Genomic DNA, 13,758 nt, shown 5'->3' with positions numbered 1-13,758 from the left:
TAGTGGTGATAGCTTTGCTCTTTCTTTCAACATCCTCCTGCCTCTTTTCTTATGGAATCAATAATAGCTATTTACAAAAATAACTTGAAACAGTTTGAGCTCTAATTGGTGGCCAAAGAACAGGATAAAATAATTGGTTCATTGGATGTAAAATGTGTGACCTAAGCAGGCTGATTGAATAATGAACCTGTGGATTAAGGAAAAGCATTTCATCCTTACCTGTTAGTAGCTTCTCCTACCCCAACCCCCCATTCACTCTCATAGTCATTTTAAACATTTCCTTTTCCCTTTTCTACTCTGTTTTTAAGAACTAGATGCCTATGGCTTTTTTTCAGTTTCCATTATCCATTTATTTCTGGCTTGGATAGATAATTGTCCATGGTTAGTGTAAATATAAAGCCAGAATATACTCAGTGCACTTTTCTTTCCAGAGATGGCTTGATCAATGGAAAGATGATGGCAAAACTGTCAGAGAACTGTCGTCGGCAGCCGTCCGTCTCGAGAGACGATGGTGTAGCTTCTTAAGAGTCTATCTGCACCGCCGAGAATGGCTGTGCAGTCCGACTCGGGAGTGACACGGTATCTGTCTCCTCCCGTGTTGAATCGACATCTTGCGATGACGCTGGAGTGTCCTCTCCAGTGAAGCTGAAGCTACAAAGCCTGGGCAGGGTGATATGGAGGGTCTGCTGTTGCCCATGCAGCAGACCCCCCCTCTCTTCGCAGCTGAAGGGTCCAAGGGAAAGACGGAGTCAATACAGCTTGGCTTCAGGTGCGCCGCAGGAGTTGCCGGTGTTGACTACAACGTCAAACCGCCTTAGGGACTCCGGCTCCGGATTTTCTGTCTGGGTTTACTCCCTTAGCCTTTCCCCTGAAGAGGTATGCCGCAAGGCAGCGGAGGTTTTTTGGAGTCAGAGTTTTCCTTCTCTGATGTGCCCTGACTGGAAGATCGAACCAGCGACACTTAGCTCGCAGGCCGACGCTCAATCCAGAGAACTGTATGCCAGGGATAACAGTATCATCTTAGCAAGTGAGTGTTGTGTCCACACATTTCTTGAAGAACTTTGCTTTATGATGATTGAGGAAAGCATGACACTACTGAAATCAACAGTTGTTTCTTTCCTTTATATCCTCAGGGCAAAAGCTAGCATGTAACAGGAAGGAAACAATAAGTTTTACTTTGGGTCTTAAATTATTTGGTACAAACAGTGTTCAAATAGCTATCTGATGTGTTAAAACAAAACAGTATATAATGTACAGTAAGGGGTGTTTCTTAGTAATTCCCTTCTCGTTGTCTTTTCATATTGGTGTTTCTTGTTATATTTTCCTCTTTAGTGGGCTGTAGAAAGCTGGAATTTTAGGAAGGTAAATGGTCTTCAATTCTGAAACAGGCTTATGGGAGGATTTGTCCATTTGCATCCAGATGGCACAGTTGATGCAGTTGGAGAGAAGACAGACAAACATGGCAAAATCATTGGGCAAAACATGTGGTGCTATGGCAGTTTTGGGAGTTAGAAAAAGGGCAGATTTCTAGACCCAGTTTAATTTGCAGTTTTACTTCTTTTTCAAATGGCTTTACACCAGTATTGAGCACTTTAAATAATTCCCTATATACATTAATACAAATGATCAATAGACAATAGGCTTTAAATCTGAACAATGTCATTATGCATAACATTACACCATGAAATACTTATTTGGTATTACTTAATTGAAGAATAAAATGTATGAAATTAACATTAACTGTTCATAAAAACCAGCAGTGTAGCTCTTACATGGTGTAGCCATTTAAGAAATTAGGTTGATTCTACTACGTGTGAGTGCCTATTCTGTTCAAAACACTGTGTTAAATAACTTGATGGCCACAGAGCTAAGACATTATTCTGAATTCCAGAGATTCAAAATGTAATGAGGAATACAAATACATATAAAAATTTCAAAATTGGTAGTTTGTAACTAGTGCCATTATAAAGGTACAGAGGAAAACTAGGCAAAGAAAGACTATATTTGATGTTTAAAGTCAGCATGCCACGAAACTATGAGAATAAGAATTAAATAAGAAGGAGTAAACTGATAATTTTAGGCCTTTGACTACAAATCCAAACCACCAAATTCATTTTGATATTTATACCTTTACTATTTAAACAAGATTTTCTTGCTGCATCTATGAATACTGTATAATTTTGCTGTACAGTAGCCCCCCCCATACATGGCTTTGCTTTCCACAGTTTATTACCTATAGTCCAAAAATTCCAGAAATAAACAATTCATAAGTTTTAAATTGTGTTTCATTCTGAGTAGTGTGATAAACTGTCCCACAGCCCAGATCTGTCCTGCCCAGGACATGAACCATCCCTTTGTCCAGCATCTCCATGCAGCATACACTACCTGCTCGAGCCGTCTGGGTTATCTGATTGTCATGGTATCACAGTACTTGTGTTGAAGTAACCCTTATCTTACTAAGTAATGGCCTCAAAGCCATTCACATCACTTTTATGACAGTATATTGTTATAAATTTTATTGTTATTGTTATTAATTTCTTATCCTGCATAATTTATAAATTAGTTTTTTATACATATGTATGTAGGTTTTTCCCTAAAAAAACCTAGTATATATAGGATTTTAGGCATTCACTGGAGTCTTGGAACATATCCCCATGGATAAGGGCTGTGGGACTACTGTACTTTGTTAGAATCAGTGATGTTCAAATAGCCTCCAGGATGTGCTCTATGGAGATGCTAACCTATGCAGCATTTCCTCAAAATTTAGCCTTCTTTACTTCATATTAGAGATCCTAGGAAATAATTCAACTTTCTTCTCTAAGAAAATATGTGGAAGTCTAAGAATACTTCCTAGTAACTTCTATTTACAAAATTAACCTATTCCTTACACATTTTTCTTACCTGTTGGTTCCTACTTGGAATCACTTATCTACTTAGATTGGTCAAAATGGCCCTTCATATTTTGTTCCTTGTGGTTCCTGTTGCCAATGCTGATGTTATTTTTTCTTATTCAATATAGCAGATTGTATTTCCAAATGTGGTCACAAAAATATCTCCTATCTTTAAATCAGAAACTGAAGGATCTAAGTTTTACCCTACTTGCAGAAAACATGAGCACAGAGTCCAAGACCAAGACCATTTATTTCTCATTGGCATTGGTTCTCCAAGTCCCAGTCCCACAATATAATGAGGTAAGAATCTGATGGTACCTACATGTGTGGGTGGGTGCATTAAAGGAGAGAGATTAATAAAGTCTGATCTTATATAGGATTGCCCATCCTTCCTCCCAGAAAAAAAGAAAGAGAACAAGATAAAAACAGAGAGAACCTATCTCTATTTTGGAATGTAAGCAAATTTTCTCCAGGGAAGAGATATACATAGAGAGAGAGACAGAGACAGGGATAGAGACAGAAAGAGACTATCACTCTTAACCTAGAACCAGTACTCCCCAACTGCCAAACAGATGAGTCCCTGTGTAGACCAAACTAACTGGTGGATGATGAAAATAGACAAACTTTTTACCCTGAAGTCTTTCTAGCATCTTAATATATATATAATAGAATAAACAATCTTTAAAAAACAGGTGTAGGGTAGTATGAGTAATTTTTTCTTGATATAACTGACATTTTTGCAATAGGAGGTCTTTTATGTATGTAGTTAGTTGCAACATTATTTCCTGACATTATGTTTTGTGTTTCCTAAATTCACCCTCATGAATTAGGTATTCTCTCTCCAGAAAATGTGGCAAAGTTCAGTGCTGACCCATGGACATTTTTTTTAAGAGCACAGGTCTCTGATATATTGGCTTATAATTTTTACTCCATAAAACAATGTTATGTTTATCTCCATGCACCAATCCTTCTGTTTATTTATGAAGCTGGTTATGAATTTAGCAATTTCCCTACTCAATTTCTCTGAGAGCTACTGAACCATTTCTTGGCAGTACTGGACCAAAAAGCAGACACACAGCATGAAAATATCTTTGAAATACCACAGGGAGTTTCATTTATGATCATAAGCTCATAGTTATTAAAAACAATACTGTACCAACATTGACAATGACAATCACAAACAAGTCTTCTGGTCTTCAGTGTAGCAGTCTAGAAATAAAGGAGGCACCAAACAACCAAAGCAATTCAGTTTTTAACTCTAAACCCTAGATGGTTATGTTATGTCAGGACCAGTTTCATTAATGAAAATGGACTTTGCTCCTTCCCAGAAGAAATGTGGATGAACCTAGCCCAGTATGTTGACTGGCCTAGTTGGGGAAGAGCAGGGAGATGTAAATGACCTACTGAATGTATTGATGGGTAAACTCACTCTAATTGAAATGTATGTTTGGCAAAGTGTGGAGAAGGAGCCTGAAGCCAGTCAGGCAGATGATTCCTATGGGCCTATGTGGGTGATCGGGAGTCTCCACTTCCCCTCTCTTCCCACTTTACTCTTCCCCCTTTCCCCTTTTTCTTTGCTCCTACAGGCCCTCAGGTGGGTCTGAGAGTTTCCTCATCCCTCCATCTCCTTCCACCTTTTTCCCTTAATAAACGTTGTTTAATCCTAAAAAAAAAAAAAAAAAAAAAAACTTCCCATCACTCATAATTTAAAAGAACTACTATAAAATCTAGATGCACATCTATTCTCATTTTAGAGAATTATTTTTTCAGGAAAAAGTTATAATCTAAAATCAAATTTATTTGACATATATTCCTAAAAGGATAAGTATGCATTTTAAAAATGTACAATTTATTATATTAGTAGAAGTTTCTAATGTAATTTTATTGTTCTCTGCACTTTCTCTATGGATCTATGTTAATAATGCCACCAGGTTTTTTTAGTGGTATTTTTGGTTTTGGTTTTTGGAGTGTTTATTTGGTGCTATGTCAGAATAGGGCATATGGAAGAGGTGACTGCATACTCAGTGTGGAAGTTTTAAAACATGTACACAAATTACTTGATATTTCCCTCTTCAAAATGTGGGGCCTATTTGTCTCTCCTTGAGTATGGATGGATTAAATGACTTGTCTCTAACAAATAGAATATAGTGGAAGTGATTGTATGTACCTCTTGAGGCTAGGTCATATAAGGTATTACAGATTGCTCCTGTGCTCTCTTGGATTACTTATTCTGGGGGATGCCAACTGCCATGTCATGAGTACATTCAAGCATCCCTGTGGAGAGCCAGCTTGATGAAGAACAGAAGCCTCTTGCTAATAGCCATGTAAGTAAGACATTTTGCAGGAGAATCCTCCAGCACCAGTCAAGCCTTCAGATGACAACAGCCCCAATGAGCAACTTGATTGCAGCCTCACAAGAGACCCAGATACATTTCTCCCAAATTTATGACATACAGAAATTGTAAAGTAATAAGTACATTTTATAGGCTGCAAAAGTTATGAAGTAGTATTTTACACAGCAACAGATCTATATACCAGTCAGACACTATTCTGTAAGATAGCTGCTCTTGGTATTTTCTCATTCTGACACTATTATGGTTTTCACTCCCTGCACACCAAGTTATAGCCAGAATGGAAAGGGCAGTATCTCTCCTATCTCTAATTTAAATTCTCATCTTCTCTCTTGTGCTGTACTGGATAGTCCTGAATACTCAGTGCAGATATTCTACCCTGAAAACTATAAAACCTCTTTTAAAGAAATTAAAGACAACCTAAATAAGTGGGAAGAAGTTCTGTGTTCATGGATTAGATACTTAATATTATTAAGATGACCATATTCCCCAAAGTGATCTGCAGATTCAATGCAATCCCTATGAAAATACCATAGTCTTTTCTGCATAAATGGAAAAGCTAATTCTAAATTTTATATGGAATTGTAAGTGACCTCAAATAGCCAAAACAATATTGAAAAAGAAGAACAAAATGAGAAGACTCACATTTTAAAAAGTTACTTCAAAGCTACAGGACAATACTGGAATAAAGATAGAGGTAGAGATTGATGAACTGGTGTTTTGTATTCTTGTGAGATGGTCAATCAAGCAAGGCCACAAGAGGAGATACAAGAAAGGCTTAGAAAAACAAAATTCATTATACTCATAGGTTACAGAGACAGACAGCATAGCTTTATTACACAGGACCTCATAGAATAATGCCAAGGTGGCCAGGAGACAGAAGAGACAGAAGATGGGAGGGAAGGAACACTTAGGCCATGGCCTTTATTGTGGTTTCCATAGGAAATGTAAGACAGGGTGGGGTAAAAAGTTTAGGATTGACTAATTTAATAATTTCAGTTAGCTTTGTAGAGGTAATCTCTACTTGTCTGGATCTTGGCCCTGCAATGAATAAGGCTGAGGGTCATTGCCCTGTGGAGAGCATAGGCAGAAAGTGGAGGTATGGCTCTGGACTTGTTAGTTTTAATATCAAAGGTATTCTGTAGTTGGAGCCTTTTGCTCTCTTTAAGAATTGATTAACCTAGGGAGGAGTAGTCTCTCAGCTAGAAAGGTTTTTAAGATGTCAAATCATTAAAATATATAGAACTTTTAATTATATACAATACAAATAAAATTGAAAGTCTAGAAATGAACCTGCACATCTATGGCCAATAGATTTTTGACCATAGTGCTAAGACTATTCAGTTAGGGAAAGAATAGTCTCTTCAACAAATAATACTGGGCAACTAGATATCCAAATGCAAGATAATGAAATTAGACCCTTACACCATATACAAAATTTAACTCAAAATGGACCAAAGACCTAAGTGTAACGGCTAAAACTACAAAACTATTAGTAGAAAATGTAGGTGTAAATCTGCACATCCTTGGAATAGTCAGTGGTTTCTTAAGTATAACATCAAATGCACAAGCACCAAAGAAAAATAGACTAGACATCATCAAAATAAAAACTCTTATGCATCAAAGAATACTGTCAAGAAATGATAAGGTAATCCACAAAGTGGGAAAAATATTTGAAAATTACATATCTTCAGTAACTCATTAGTCCACTCAAAAAATCATCTGAACAATAGTTCTTTAAGAGTTCTTGTGCACATTTTATTGATGGGGAAATTGAGACAGACTGATGCAAAAACAATTTGTCTACAGTTATCTAATAAGTCAACGTCAGAGTCAAAGTCAGAATTCCCGCTTTTTGGCTTTTGCTTAATTTCAATAGCACCCTACACCCCATACTGTCAAGGATTATCTGGAAATACACATCAACATGGTTTAATTTGATGAGAATTCTTAATTTTTAGCCATCAAGATGAATTTTATTAAATAGACAAAAATATATTAGAGCTTAAAGAAGCAGAAAGCCTTCCATTTGGAGTGGTCTGTTGGACTAATATACACTTCCTTCAATTTTGAAAATACAATTCAAGAACATTTTAATATACAGTGAGATCCTTTTAAAATTTGGAGTAGTAGAGTTAACATCTTCATCAGATCTGATTTTTATTTTATTTATTTTTTTATTATTATTTTTCAATTATAATTGTCCCATTTTTCCCCCATTGCTTCCCCCCACCCAGCCCACCCCTTCTCCCACAGTCATATCCCGACCCATTGTCCATGTCCATGAGTCATTTATATGTTTTTTGACTAAACTCATCCCTTACTTATCCCCCTTCTTTCCCTCTCCCCTTCCCCCAATAACTGTTACTCTGTTCCTTGTTCAATTTAGTTCATCTGTTTGTGTTGTTCCTTAGTCTCTGTATTAGGTGATATCATATGGCATTTTTCTTTCATTGCCTGGCTTATTTCCCTGAGCATAATTCTCTCTAGTTCCAGCCATATTGTCACAAATGGCAGGAGTTCCTTCTTTCTTTCTGCTGCATAGTACTCCACTGTGTAAATGTACCACAGTTTTTTAATTCACTCATTTATGGATGGGCACTTAGGCTGTTTTCAGCACTTAGCTATTGTAAACAGTGCTGCTATGAACGTAGGGGTGCATAAGTTCTTTTGAATTGGGGTTTCAGGATTTGGGGGGTATAATCCTAGCAGTTGGAATCACTGGATCAAAAGGCAGTTTCATTTTTAGTTTTTTGAGGTAATTCCATACTGTTTTCCACAGTGGTTGTGCCAGTCTGCATTCCCACCAACAGTGCACTAGTGTTCTCATTTCTCCACATCCTCACCAGCACTTGTAGTTTGTTGATTTGTTGATGATGGCCATTCTGACTGGTGAAAGTGGTACCTCATTGTGGTTTTTATTTGCATCTCTCTGATGGTTAGTGACGTTGAGCATTCTTTCATGTGTCTATGGCCCTTCTGTGTATCTTCCTTGGAGAACTATTTGTTCAGGTCTTTTGCCCATTTTTTTAATGGGCTGTCTGTCTTCTTGGTGTTGAGATGTGTAAGTTCTTTGTATATTTTGGTGATCAATCTCATGTCTAAGGTATCATTGGCAAATATGTTTTCCCATATGGTTGGTTTTCTTTTCACCTTGCTAATGTTTTCTTTTGCTGAGCAGAAACTCTTTAGTTTGATGTAGTCCCATTTGTTTATTTTTTTCTTTATTTCCCTTGCCTTAGGAGATGTATTAGTGAAAATATTAATATGTGAGATATCTGAAATTTTCCTGCCTATGTTTTCCTCTAGGACTTTTTCTTTTTTTATTTTTTTTGGTTTTTCAATTACAGTTGTCCCCTTTTCCCCCAATTTCTCTCCCCCACCCAACCCACCCCCTCTCCCGCAATCATATCCCTCCCCGTTGTCCCTGTCCATGAGTCATTTTTATGGGTTCTTTGACTAAACCCTTCCCTTACTTATCCCCCTTCTCTCCCTCTCCCCTCCCCCCTATTGACTGCTATTCTGCTCTTTGTTCTATTTAGTTCCTTTGTTTGTGTTGTTCTTTAGTTTCCTGTATTAGGTGATATCATATGGTATTTTTCTTTCTTTGCCTGGCTTATTTCACTAAGCATAATTCTCTCTAGTTCCATCCATGTTGTTGCAAATGGCAGGAGTTCCTTCTTTCTTTCTGCTACATAGTATTCCATTGTGTAAATGTACCACAGTTTCCTCTAGGACTTTTATGGTGTCACAGCTTACATTTAATTCTTTGATCCATCTTGAGTTTATTCTTTTGTGTTGTGTAAGTTGGTGGCCTAGTTTCATTTTTTTGCAAGTCCCTGTCCAGTTCTCCCAAAACCATTTGTTGAAGAGGCTCTTCTCACTCCACTTTATGTTCCTTCCCCCTTTGTTGAATATTAGATGACCATATAAATCTGGGTTTATTTCTGGGCTCTCTATTCTGTTCCATTGACCTATATGTCTCTTCTTATGCCAGTACCATACTATTTTGATCACAGTGACTTTGTAGTATAGTTTGATGTCTGGTATTGTGATTCCTTCTGCTGTGTTGTTCTGTCTCAAAATTGCTTTGGTTGTTAGGGGTCTTTTTCGGTTCCATATAAATTTTTGAAGTATTTGTTCTAGGTCTGTGAAATATATCATTGGTATTTTAAAAGAAATTGCACTGAATCTGTAAATTGCTTTGGGTAGTATGGACATTTTAATGATGTTGATTCTTCCCACCCATGAATACTAGTATTTGCTTCCATTTATTTGTATCTTCCTTAATTTCTTTCTTCCATGTTTTATAATTTTCCAAGTACAGGTCTTTTATCTCTTTGGTTAAGTTTATTCCTAGGTACTTTATTTTTCTTGTTACCATAGTAAATAAGATTTTTTTTTTTTTTTAGTTTCTATCTCTGATGTTTTATTATTGGTGTACAGAAATGCCTTAGATTTCTGTATATTTACTGTGTACCCTGCTATTTTGTCAAATTTGCTTATTATATATAGTAGTTTTTTAGTGGAGTCTATAAGGTTTTCTATGTACACTATCATGTCATCTGCAAATAATGACAGTTTTACTTCCTCCTTCCCAATTTGGATGCCTTTTATTTCTTTTTCTTGTGTGATTGCTGTGGCTAGAACTCCCAACACTATGTTAAATAGGAGTGGAGATAGTGGACATTCTTGTCTTGTTCCTGATCTCAGGGGGAATGCTTTCAGTGTTTGTCCATTGAGTATGATGTTGGCTTCAAGTTTGTCGTATATAACCTTAATTATGTTGAGGTATGCTCCCTCTATTCCCATTTTGCTGAGTGTTTTCATCATAAATGGGTGTTGTATTTTATCAAATGTTTTTTCTACATCTGTTGATATGATCATATGATTTTTGTCTTTCATTTTGTTTAGGTGGTGTATTATATTTATTGATTTGTAAATATTAAACCATCCTTGCATCCCTAGGATGAAACCCACTTGATTGTGGTGTATGATCTTTTTAATGTGTTACTGGATTCTGTTTGCCAATATTTTATTGAGGATTTTAGCATCTATGTTCATCAGTGATATTAGCCTTTAGTTTTCTTTCTTTGTTGGGTCTTAACCTGGTTTTAAAATTAAGGTAATACTGGCTTAAAAGAAAGAGTTTGGGCGTCTTCCCTCTTCTCAGATATTTTGGAATAGTTTGAGAAGGATAGGAGTTAGTTCTTTCCTAAATGTTTTGTAAAATTCGCCTGTGAAGCCATCTGGTCCAGGGCTTTTGTGTGCTGGGAGATTTTTGATTACTGTTTAAATTTCCTTCTTTGTTATTGGTCTGTTCAGGCTTTCTACTTCTTCTTGATTCAGTTTTGGAAGTTATATGTTTCTAGAAATTTGTCCATTTCATCTAGGATGTCAAGTTTCTTGCCATACAGTTGTTAGTAGTAATTTCTTACAATCCTTTGTATTTCTGTGATGTCAGTCGTGATTTCTCCTCTTTTGTTTCTAATTTTGTTTATTTGGGTCCTTTCTCTTTTTTTCTTGATGAGCCTGGCTGAAGGCTTGTCAATTTTGTTTATTTTTTCTTTTGTATATTTTATTGATTATATTGTTACAATGGTTCCAATATTTGTTCCCTTTTCTCCCCCCTGACTAGTACCCACTTTCCCCCAGCATTTCCAACCCCCTTAGTTCATGTCCATGGGTTTTGCATACAAGTTCTTTGGCTTCATCCTTTCCTATATTCTTCTTTTTAAAAATTAATTAATTAATTAATTTTTTATAACAATAAAAAATAATAATTTCTCCCTCTCAGACCTAAGGCCCTTTATAATCTTATAAAGGACTTGAGCGAAGGTCTCGTGCTCTTCTAACTGCTTCAAGCTGGACATGGCCGTTGTCCTACCTACCCTTGTGTCCAGAAATCCCTAATAAGAGTTGGGGTGTGGAGGGGAGGGTTGCCTTTCCACATGGGGAAGGATCTTGCAGACTCCAGGTCAGTTGGCTGTCCCCGGATCACAGCATGCTTGGTGTAACAGGCTTGCATCCTTGTTGTATTCTGGGAGCAATAGATTTGGCAATAGGGTTAAAAGGCATCATTCAATTTATAACCACTCAATGACAAAAGGCAGGGATTAATTTTTCAATGTCCTACATTAGGGGAAAAAAAGGCTTCTTTGGGGGAAAGTGTGCAAGGCACATCACACCTGTCCAAAACCCTTTTGCCCACTATACTTAGTTTGGGCTGAGGGGAACATTTAATTTTTCCCCCTCTCAGACCTCTGGGCCCTTTCAGTCCAAGCATTTAGGATATAAAAGAGAAACCAATTTTAAAATGAAGCCCACAGACCACCCCGTGCTTCACCAACCCAGTCACTTAGTTCAGTCAAACTGTTGAGTCTTGGGAGGCAGCAACGCAGACAGGATTAAGTGAGGCCTATACATACAGTCACTCAGGTAATGAGATCATAGGCTTATCCCCTATGAAAACACAACACACATGTTAATTTATGCAACATACCCCACAAACCAGTCTCTATAACTGTAAGACTCTCTTATTGGAAAGAGATCCAGTATCAAGGCATTTGACATTCTTCTTTGATTTTATTTTTTCAAAGAACCAGCTTCTACTTTTGTTGATCATTTGAATTGTTTGTTTAGTTTCCATGTCTTTTAATTCTGCTCTGATCTCAATTATTTCCTTTCTGCTACTTTCCCTGGGCTTTGTTTGTTGTTGTTCTAGTTCTTGTTGCTGTAGGGTTAGATTTTTTATTTGAGAGTCTTCTATCCTTCTCAGGTAGGCCTGTATTGCTATGAATTTTCCTCTCAGGACTGCCTTTGCTGTGTCCCCTAGGTTTTGTGTTGTTGTGTCTTCATTATCGTTAGTTTCCAGAAATTTGTTGATTTCTTCTTTGATGTCATTGTTAACCCATTCATTATTTAATATCATGTTATTCATTCTCCATGAGTTTGGATGTCTTTGATTTTTTTCCTTGAGGTTGATTTCTAGTTTCAAGGCATTGTGGTCTCAAAAGATGCTTGATATACTTTCAATTTTCTTGAATTTGTTGAGGCTTGTTTTATGTCCTACCATGTAGTCTGTCTTTGAAAATGTCCCACTTGAATTTGAAAAGAATGTATATTTTGATTCTTTAGGGTGAAAAGTTCTATATATCAGTTAAGTCCATGTGGTTTATTGTGTTGTTCAATGCCTGTATATCCTTGGTGTTTCTTAGCTTCGAAGATCTGTCTATTGTTGATAATGGAGTGTTAAAGTCACCTACTATTAGTGTGTTGCTGTTAATATCCTTCTTGTGGTCTTTTAGTATTTTCTTTATGTATTTGGGTGCTTCTATGTTGTATGCATATATGTTTACCAGGGTTACTTCTTCCTGATGGATTGTTCCCTTAAATATTACGAAATGTCCTTCTTTGTCTCTTTTTATGGCCCTTGCTGTGAAATCCATTTTGTCTGATGTAAGTATTGCTACCACAGCTTTTTTTTTTCATGTCCTTTTGCTTGGAATACTTTTTTCCATCCCTTCACTTTCAGTCTGTGTAAATCTTTTGTTTTGAGGTGTGTCTCTTGTAGACAGCTTACATGTGGGTCATGTTTTTGTATCCATTCCACTACCCTATGTCTTTTAATTGGAGCATTTAATCCATTTACATTTAAGGTTGTTATTGACAGGTATTTATTCATTTCCCTTTGTACCTGTGTTCCTCTCCCTCTCTTTTCTTCTTCTTTTTCTTAAGGCACTCCCTTTAGCATCCCTTGCAATGCTTGTTTGGTGAAAATGTATTATTTTAGTCTTCCTTTGTATGAGAAACTCCTTATTTCACCTTCCATTTTGAATGAGAGCCTTGCTTGGGAGAGTAGTCTTGATTGTAGGCCTTTGTTTTCATTGCTTGAAATATTTTTTGCCTTTCCTTTCTAGCTTATAGTGTTTCTTTTGAGAAATCAGTTGATAGCCTTATCAGAGCTCCCTTGTATGTTATTTGCTGTGTTTCTCTTGCTGCTTTTAGGATACTCACTTTGTCTTTGAATGTTGCCATTTTAATTATGATGTGCCTTGGAGTGGGTTTTTTTTTTTTTTTTTTTTGGTTCTTCTTCATTGGGACTCTCTGTGCTTTCTGGACTTGCATGACTTTTTTTCTCATCAGGTTAGGAAAATTTTCTGTCATTACTTTTTCAATCAGGTTTTCTATCTCTTGCTCCTCCTCTTCTCCTTTTGTATCCCTATGATTCTAATGTTGTTTAGTCTCATATTGTCCTGCAGTTCTCTTAAACCCTCTTCATTATTTTCCAATCTTTTTTCATTTTGTTGTATTGTCTGGGAAATTTTTTCTACATTGTCCTCTAACTCACTGATCCAATCATCTGTTTCATTTAGCCTGCTTTTGATTGATTCTACTGTATTCTTTAGTTCAGAAATTGTATTCTTCATTTATTCCTGGTTCTTATGCATAGTTTCTATGTCTTTTTTTATGCTGGTGTAGTTTTCCATAAGTTCCTTGTAGCTTCCCTGCAATTC

The 13,758-nt window shown here is 36.6% G+C and overlaps 1 pseudogene; it reads left to right on the top strand.

The window, feature by feature from the left end:
* LOC150004421 (uncharacterized) overlaps window positions 1-13,758 on the top strand; it is a 177,688-nt pseudogene that overhangs the window by 59,441 nt on the left and 104,489 nt on the right.

This window comes from Furipterus horrens, unplaced genomic scaffold (genome assembly GCF_987537825.1).
Source record: "Furipterus horrens unplaced genomic scaffold, mFurHor1.1.pri manual_scaffold_7, whole genome shotgun sequence".
Taxonomy (NCBI): Eukaryota; Metazoa; Chordata; class Mammalia; order Chiroptera; family Furipteridae; genus Furipterus; species Furipterus horrens.
This window is presented reverse-complemented; position numbering and strand designations above follow the sequence as displayed.